Source organism: Triticum urartu, chromosome 2A (genome assembly GCF_056163025.1).
Source record: "Triticum urartu cultivar PI428250 chromosome 2A, HENAU_Tu73, whole genome shotgun sequence".
Classification (NCBI taxonomy): Eukaryota; Viridiplantae; Streptophyta; class Magnoliopsida; order Poales; family Poaceae; genus Triticum; species Triticum urartu.
In genome coordinates, this window is record NC_141874.1 from 748,610,225 (window position 1) to 748,619,344 (window position 9,120).

Here is a 9,120-nt window from a genome sequence, read left to right on the forward strand (position 1 = left end):
GCAGGGGTGCGCCAACTTAGCCACTACGCTCGATTAACTCCGGCCGGATACACTTTCCTGGGTCATGCCCGACCTCGGCCAAACAATACGCTGCAACCCGACCTAGGCTTAATAGAGAGGTCAGCACGCCGGACTAAGCCTATGCCCCCAGGGGTCATGGGCCATCTCCCCGGGAACTCCTGCACGTTGCGTACGCGGCCGGTGAGTAGACCTAGCTACCTCCTTAAACAAGGCAGGAGCTTACGCAGTCCAACCTGGCGCGCGCCCCGCTCAGTCGCTGGCATCTATTATGCTTCGGCTGATGTATACGACGCAGAACGCCCATACTATGCCCACGTGATGGTTAGTGCTATCAGGCTAGAGGCCCCTCAGATCAAATATCCAAATCGTAGTGGATTAGGAACGCACTGTAACAAGCAGAGACTCACGAAAGATGTTACCCCGTTGCCCCATCTCGAGGACTTGCAGCAAGGACTAGGAATGCCCGGTCATGCCTCGTAATTATCTCACGGGCACCCTCCAGGTCAACCCGTCTCCACATCACTCGCGGGTACCCCTCAGGGTCGACCCGCCTTTCGAAGTAACAGTTGTAACATCCAAGTATCCGTGTGTCCAAGCATCAAGGGGAAAACCGGAGGAATCACCCCCGGTGAATTCCACTCGATGTAATCATCAAGGTGAACATAAGAGGATCCACCCTCGAAGTTCACACTTGAGGGGTTGCACGACAGAGCCGTATCGGAAGTGGTTAAGGCGGAATCACCCTCGATGACCACGACCGAATAGTTACACTACAGAGATCTCATCAGGAGAGATGTATGAGGTTCCACCCTCGGCACTCGACGGTAACTCTGCAGAGCCGAGCAACAAAAGGGGCGTGATGTGATGTGAGGTGTCGGGCTCTGGTCGTCGATCACGTTGATCGAGACGTCGATGATGAAGCGGGGGCAACAAGGACAAGGTGGGGGTCACTGATGAATCACTAACCAACCTATACTAAGCAGTTTAGGATAAGCAGGTAGGTAACAATAAGCAGGTTACAAAAGCAGGCTATGCATCAGAATAGGAGCTATTAATTACAGTAGCAAAATCTAATGCAAGCATGAGAGAATGGAATGGGCGATATCAGGATGATCAAAGGGGGGGGGCTTGCCTGGAAGCTCTGCTGAAAAGGAAGAAGTGTCGTCGGAGACGTAGTCGATCACAGGGGCAGCATCGGTCCCGGGGTCTACCGGAGAGAAGAGGGGGAAGAAACAATAAACATAAAGCAAACATAGCATCACAAACCATAACATAGCAATATGACGTGCCGAGTTTAACCTAACGTATGGCTACACGATACAGGTGAAGGGGGAATTCAACCGGGAATGTTTTCCCGGTTCCGGACCTGTGTCAGACACATGACCGGAGGGGAATGTTCCATGATCAGATAGTTAGAGGCATATGACAGGAAAACGGACTGTGTCTTCGGATTCATTGGATTTTTCTGAGCAACTTTCACGTAGAAAACATTTTCATCCAAGTTACAGTTTAATTTCTATTCAATTTCAAAGTTTTATTAAAATTCTAAAATTAATACTAATTCAAAAATAAAGATTAAATTGCTACGTGCACACACAAAGTGTACACAGCAAAGCATCATAGAAGCTGACAGTGGGCCCTGTTGACTGCCTAGTCAGCAGTCAACGTTGACCCGTTGATTGGTCAACCAGTGAATAATTTCTGTGGGTCCTGCGTGTCATTGTCTACGGTTAACTAGACTTTAATTAAATTAGATTAGCTAATAGTGGGGGCCACTGTCATTGGCTAGTAGTTAAACTAATTAGTAATTAGCCCCTAAGATAAAAAGCACGGCCGGCCGGCGGTGGCTGTGCATACACACGCACACCACACGGGCTTGGACACTAGCAGCAACTAGCATCGGCTGGAACAACAACTAGCAGCGGCAGTAGTAGGTGGCTTCAGCAAAAAGCAGCAGCCGATAGCGAGCAGCACACGCATGCGGGCAGCAGCGAGCGGGGACAGCAGCCGCGGGCGCGCGTTGTGCGCGGCCTGAGCTCACGCACACATGGGCAGGGCGACCAGGGGACGCGCGGGAGCACGCACGGGGGCGAGGCCAATCGTAGACGGGCGGGCACGCACGATGGCCCGACTAGGCACACGGACGGGCCAACTCCGGCCATGGCAACTGGTCCTCGTGGGACGACGCAGATGGAGACAAAACCAGGGCCGGCCCTGGGGGTATGGCGGAGGGGCAATGGCCCAGGGCCCAGGTTGGGAGGGGCCCATGATTAGAATACATATCTTATACAGCCCAGCAAAAAATACATAAGAAAAAAACTATACAAGAGAAACGAAAGGACACAATAGTTATGGGCTAGACCCATAGCTAGGTGCCCTAGGTAGCGATCGCGAAGCGTCACGCCAGCCACACGGCCGCTCGCTTCGCTTGTGTGAAACAAATCAATCTAAGATCTGGTCTTGTGCCTTCGTCCCTCGTCGGTTCGTCTTCGTGACTTCATCCTCTTGTCGACCGCCGCTGGTTGTCGTCGCTGCGCGCGCTGCTCAGTCATCCGGCATCCGGCAAGACGGCAATACAGTACGTATCCATCCATGTATCATATTCCTGTTCCATCCCCTGATTCCATCCAAAGCTAAACTTCAGCAGTTTCTTTGATTCTTTAGTACGTATTCAACTATTCATCCCTGATCCATTCTAATTTTCTGTCATGCTGTGTACTCCCTCCGTTCCAAATTTGGACTAGACCAAATTTGGAACGGAGGGAGTACATGTCTAGGTTTCAATCATCTGATGTATAGATTTCTAATTCTTTGTATTCTATTTTCTTCATTATTTTAGGACATTAGCCTGCCATCTTACCTAAGAAAAAGCATTTGCCAGGTGCTGAAAAAATAAGAAAAAGAAAAAAAAAGTGATCTAAAACACAGGGGTCCATGTTGTTGAGTTCGCCTAGGGCCTCCCAAAACACAGGGCCGGCCCTGGACAAAACGAAGGGGGAAAGTAGGGGAATTGGGAGAGGAGCTCACTGCGAGCTCAATGGCGAGGTCGGGGAGGCCGGGGACGCAGTGATGGCGATGAATTCGTCGATGGCGTCGCGGTGGCCGAAGGTTGAAGACGACATCGATGTCGACGACAAAGAGCTCCCAGGCTCGAGCTGAAGGGCGGGGCCGATGTGGACGACGATGGCAGTCCCCCTAGGTGTCTGACGACGTGGAGGGTTGGCCAGTGGTCTTGGCAACGACGAGCCGACGGCGACGATGGCGTTTGGTTGAGGTCGGACGCGGGCGGGGAGGAGAGCAACGTCGCAGCCTTGCAGGGGGGAGGGGGAGAAGCGGGCGGCATTAAGGCGAGCGGGGAGGTCTCGGCGCAGCTATATAGGGCAGGGGAGCCGGGGATGCTGGACGCGTGCGGCGCCAGCCATGGAGATGGCGCCACGGCTGCCCTAGCTGCTCCTGTAGCTGGTAGGAGAGGATTGGGGGTGGGTTGGGCCAAAACTATTACCTTAAGGCCCAGAGGCATAGTGATAGGTTTTCCTTTTTTTATTTACTTTACTCTTTGCCTTTGCTCCTAGTTTGAATTATTTTGAGCTACTAAATGATTTTTTTGTAAAAGATGAAACTGGACACATAATTACTTGGCAATATTCCGGCACCCTGCCGGAGGGGGAATCCCTCTCCGGTGGCCATCTTCATCATCCCGGTGCTCTCCATGACGAGGATGGAGTAGTTCTCCCTCGGGGCTGAGGGTATGTATCAGTAGCTATGTGTTTGATCTCTCTCTCTCTCTCTCTCTCTCTCTCTCTCGTGTTCTTAATTTGGCACGATCTTGATGTATCGCGAGCTTTGCTATTATAGTTGGATCTTATGTTTCTTCACCCCCTCTACTCTCTTGTAATGGATTGAGTTTCCCCTTCGAAGTTATCTTATCGGATTGAGTCTTTAAAGATTTGAGAACACTTGATGTATGTCTTGCCGTGCGTATCTGTGGTGACAATGGGATATCACGTGATTCACTTGATGTATGTTTTGGTGATCAACTTGCGGGTTCCGCCCATGAACCTATGCATAGGGGTTGGCACATGTTTTCGTCGTGATTCTCCGGTAGAAACTTTGGGGCACTCTTTGAGGTTCTATGTGGTGGTTGAATAGATGAATCTGAGATTGTGTGATGCATATCGTATAATCATACTCGCGGATACTTGAGGTGACATTGGAGTATCTAGGTGACATTAGGGTTTTGGTTGATTTGTGTCTTAAGGTGTTATTCTAGTACGAACTCTAGGACTGTTTGTGACACTTATAGGAATAGCCCAACAGATTGATTGGAAAGAATAACTTTGAGGTGGTTCTGTATCCTGCCATAATCTCTTCGTTTGTTCTCCGCTATTAGTGACTTTGGAGTGACTCTTTGTTGCATGTTGAGGGATAGTTATGTGATCCAATTATGTTATTATTGTTGAGAGGACTTGCGCTAGTGAAAGTATGAACCCTAGGCCTTGTTTTAACGCATTGCAATACTGTTTACGCTCACTTTTATCATTAGTTACCTTGCTGTTTTTATATTTTAAGATTACAAAAACCCTTATCTACCATCCATATACCACTTGTATCACCATCTCTTCGCCGAACTAGTGCACCTATACAATTTACCATTGTATTGGGTGTGTTGGGGACACAAGAGACTCTTTGTTATTTGGTTGCAGGGTTGCTTGAGAGAGACCATCTTCATCCTACGCTTCCTACGGATTGATAAACCTTAGGTCATCCACTTGAGGGAAATTTGCTACTGTCCTACAAACCTCTGCACTTGGAGGCCCAACAATGTCTACAAGAAGGTTGTGTAGTAGACATCAAGCTCTTTTCTGGCGCCGTTGCCGGGGAGGTTAGCGCTTGAAGGTATATCTTTAGATCTTGCAATCGAATCTTTTTGTTTCTTGTTTAGCACTAGTTTAGTTTATAAAAGAAAACTACAAAAAATATGGAATTGAGTTTGCCTCATACGCTTCATCTTTTAAATATCTTTCGTGGGTATGATGGAAAGGAAAATTGTGCCAAAGTGTTAGAAGAAGAATGCATTAAAATGTTTGGCACTAAATATTTGAATGATGAGCATGATTGCAATGTTTTGTTGGGGATCGTACCAGAAATTTAAAATTTTCTACGCATCACCAAGATCAATCTATGGAGTAATCTAGCAACGAAGGGAAGGGGAGTGCATCTACATACCCTTGTAGATCGCTAAGCGGAAGCGTTGCAAGAATGCGTATGAAGGATTTGTACTCGTAGCGATTCAGATCGCGGTTGATTCCGATCTAAGTGCCGAACCACGGCGCCTCCGTGTTCAACACACGTGCAGCCCGGTGACGTCTCCCACGCCTTGATCCAGCAAGGAGAGAGGGAGAGGTTGGGGAAGACTCCGTCCAGCAGCAGCACGACGGCGTGGTGGTGGTGGAGGAGCGTGGTACTCTAGCAGGGCTTCGCCAAGCACTACGAGAGACGAGGAGGGAGAGAGGTAGGGCTGCGCCAAGAGGGAGATGATCTCGTGTGTCTTGCAGCCCCCAATACCTTAAGTATATATAGGGGAAGGGGAGGGGCTGCGCCCCCATCTAGGGTTCCCTACCTAGGGGTGGTGGCAGCCCCAAAACCCATCTAGGGTGGCGGCCAAGGGGGGAGAGAGGGGGGCGCACCTAGGGTGGGCCTTAAGGCCCATCTGGACCTAGGGTTTGCCCCCTCCCACTCTCCCTGCGCCTTGGGCCTTGGTCGGGGGGGGGGGGCGCACCAGCCCACCTGGAGCTGGTCCCCTCCCACACTTGGCCCACGCAGCCTTCTGGGGCCGGTGGCCCCACCTGGTGGACCCCCGGGACCCTCCCGGTGGTCCCGGTACGTTACTGATAGCACCCGAAACTTTTCCGGTGACCAAAACGGGAGTTCCCATATATAAATCTTTACCTCCGGACCATTTCGGAACTCCTCATAACGTCTGGGATCTCATCCGGGACTCCGAACAACATTCGGTAACCGCGTACATACTTTCCCTATAACCCTAGCATCATCGAACCTTAAGTGTGTAGACCCTACGGGCTCAGGAGTCATGCAGACATGGCCGAGACAACTATCCGGTCAATAACCAACAGTGGGATCTGGATACCCATGTTGGCTCCCACATGCTCCACGATGATCTCATCGGATGAATCATGATGTCAAGGATTCAATCAATCCCGTAAACAATTCCCTTTGTCTACCGGTATAGTATTTGCCTGAGATTCGATCGTCGGTATCCCGATACCTTGTTCAATCTCGTTACCGGCAAGTCTCTTTACTCGTTTCATAACACATCATCCCGTGATCAACTCCTTGGTCACATTGTGCACATTATGATGATGTCCTACCGAGTGGGCCCAAAGATACCTCTCCGTTACACGGAGTGACAAATCCCAGTCTCGATTCGTGCCAACCCAACAGACACTTTCGAAGATACCCGCAGTGCACCCTTATTGCCACCCAGTTATGTTGTGACGTTTGGTACACCCAAAGCATTCCTACGGTATCTGGGAGTTGCACAATCTCATGGTCTAAGGAAATGATACTTGACATTAGAAAAGCTTTAGCAAACGAACTATACGATCTTGTGCTATGCTTAGGATTGGGTCTTGCCCATCACATCATTCTCCTAATGATGTGATCCCGTTATCAACGACATCCAATGTCCATGGTCAGGAAACCGTAACCATCTATTGATCAACGAGCTAGTCAACTAGAGGCTTACTAGGGACATGGTGTTGTCTATGTATCCACACATGTATCTGAGTTTCCTATCAATACAATTCTAGCATGGATAATAAACGATTATCATGAACAAGGAAATATAATAATAACCAATTTATTATTGCCTCTAGGGCATATTTCCAACAGTCTCCCACTTGCACTAGAGTCAATAATCTAGTTGACATCGCCATGTGATTAACACTCACAGGTCACATCGCCATGTGACCTACATCCAAAGAGTTTACTAGAGTCAATAATCTAGTTCACATCACTATGTGATTAACACTCAATGAGTTCTGGGTTTGATCATGTTATGCTTGTGAGAGAGGTTGTAGTCAACGGGTCTGTAATATTCAGATCCCTATGTATTTCGCAAAACTTTATGTCATATCGTAGATGCTGCTACCACGTTCCACTTGGAGCTATTCCAAATTGTTGCTCCATTATACGTATCCGGTATCTCTACTCAGAGCTATCCGGATAGGTGTTAAGCTTTCATCGACGTAACTCTTTACGTCGAACTCTTTATCACCTCCATAACCGAGAAACATTTCCTTATTCCTCTAAGGATAATTTTGACCGCTATCTGGTGATCCACTCCTAGATCACCTTTGTACCCTCTTGCCAGACATGTGGCAAGGCACACATCAGGTGCGGTACTCAGCATGGCATACCGTATAGAGCCTATGACAAAAGCATAGGGGACGACCTTCGTCCTTCCTCTTTCTTCTGCCGTGGTCAAGCTTTGAGTCTTACTCAACTTCACACCTTACAACTCAGGCAAGAATCCCTTCTTTGACTGATCTATTTTGAAATCCTTCAAAATCATGTCAAGGTGTGCGTTCTTTGAAAGTATCATCAGGCGTCTTCATCTATCTCTATAGATCTTGATGCCCAATATGTAAGCAGCTTTATCCAGGTCTTCCTTTGAAAATCACTCTTCAAACAACCGTTTATGCTTTCCAGAAATTCTACATCATTTCGGATCAACAATATGTCATCCACATATACTTATTAGAAATGTTGTAGTGCTCCCACTCTCTTTCTTGTAAATACAAGTTTCTAGCAAATATTGTATAAACCTAAAAGCTTTGATCACTCCATCAAAGCATATATTCCAACTCCGAGATGCTTGCTCTAGTCCATATAAGGATCGCTGGAGCCAGCATACCTTTTAGCATCCTTAGGATCGACAAAAACTTTGATTGTATCACATACAACTCTTTCTTACAAAAACTGGTAAGAAAACTTGTTTTGACATCCATCTGTTAGATTTCATAATCGAAAAATACAGCTAATGCTAACATGATTCCGACGGACTTAAGCATCGCTACGGGTTAGAAAATCTCATCGTAGTCAACTCCTTGAACTTGTGAAAAACTCTTTGCCACAAGTCGAGCTTCATAGACGGTGACGTTACCGTCCGCGTTCGTCTTCTTCTTAAAGATCCATTTATTCTCAATGGCTTGCCGATCATCGGGCAAGTCCACCAAAGTCCATACTTTGTTCTGATACATGGATCCTATCTCGGATTTCATGGCTTCTAACCATTTGTCGGAATACGGGCCCACCATCGCTTCTCCATAGCTCGTAGGTTCATTGTTGTCTAACAACATGATATCTAAGACAGGATCACCGTACCACTCAGGAGTAGTACATATCCTTGTCGACCTACAGGTTCGATAGCAACTTGATCTGAAGCTTCATGATCACTATCATTAACTTCCTCTTCAACAGACATAGGCGCCACAGAAACATCTTTCTGTGTTGCACCACTTTCTGGTTGAAGTAGAGGTTCAACAACCTCATCAAGTTCTATCTTCCTCCCACTCAATTATTTCGAGAGAAACTCCTTCTCGAGAAAGGACCCGTTCTTAGCGACAAACAATTTGCCCTCGGATCTGAGATAGAAGGTATACCCAACTGTCACCTTTGGGTATCCTATGGGGATGTGTTTGTCCGCTTTGGGTTCGAGCTTCTCCGGCTGAAGCCTTAAGCATCGCAGCCCAAACATTAAGAAACGACAACTTTGGTTTCTTGCCAAACCAATGTTCATACGACGTCATCTCAACGGACTTAGATGGTGTCCTATCTAAAGTGAATGCAGCTGTCTCTAACGCATAACCTCAAAATGAAAATGGTAGATCGGTAAGAGACATCATAGATCGCACCATATCTCATAGGGTTCGATTACGACGTCCGGACACACCATTACCCTATGGTGTTCCAGGTGGCTTCAATTGTGAAACAATTCCACAATGTCTTAAGTGATTGCCAAACTCATAACTCAGAAATTCTCATCGATCAGATCGTAGGAATTTGATCTTCTTGTTA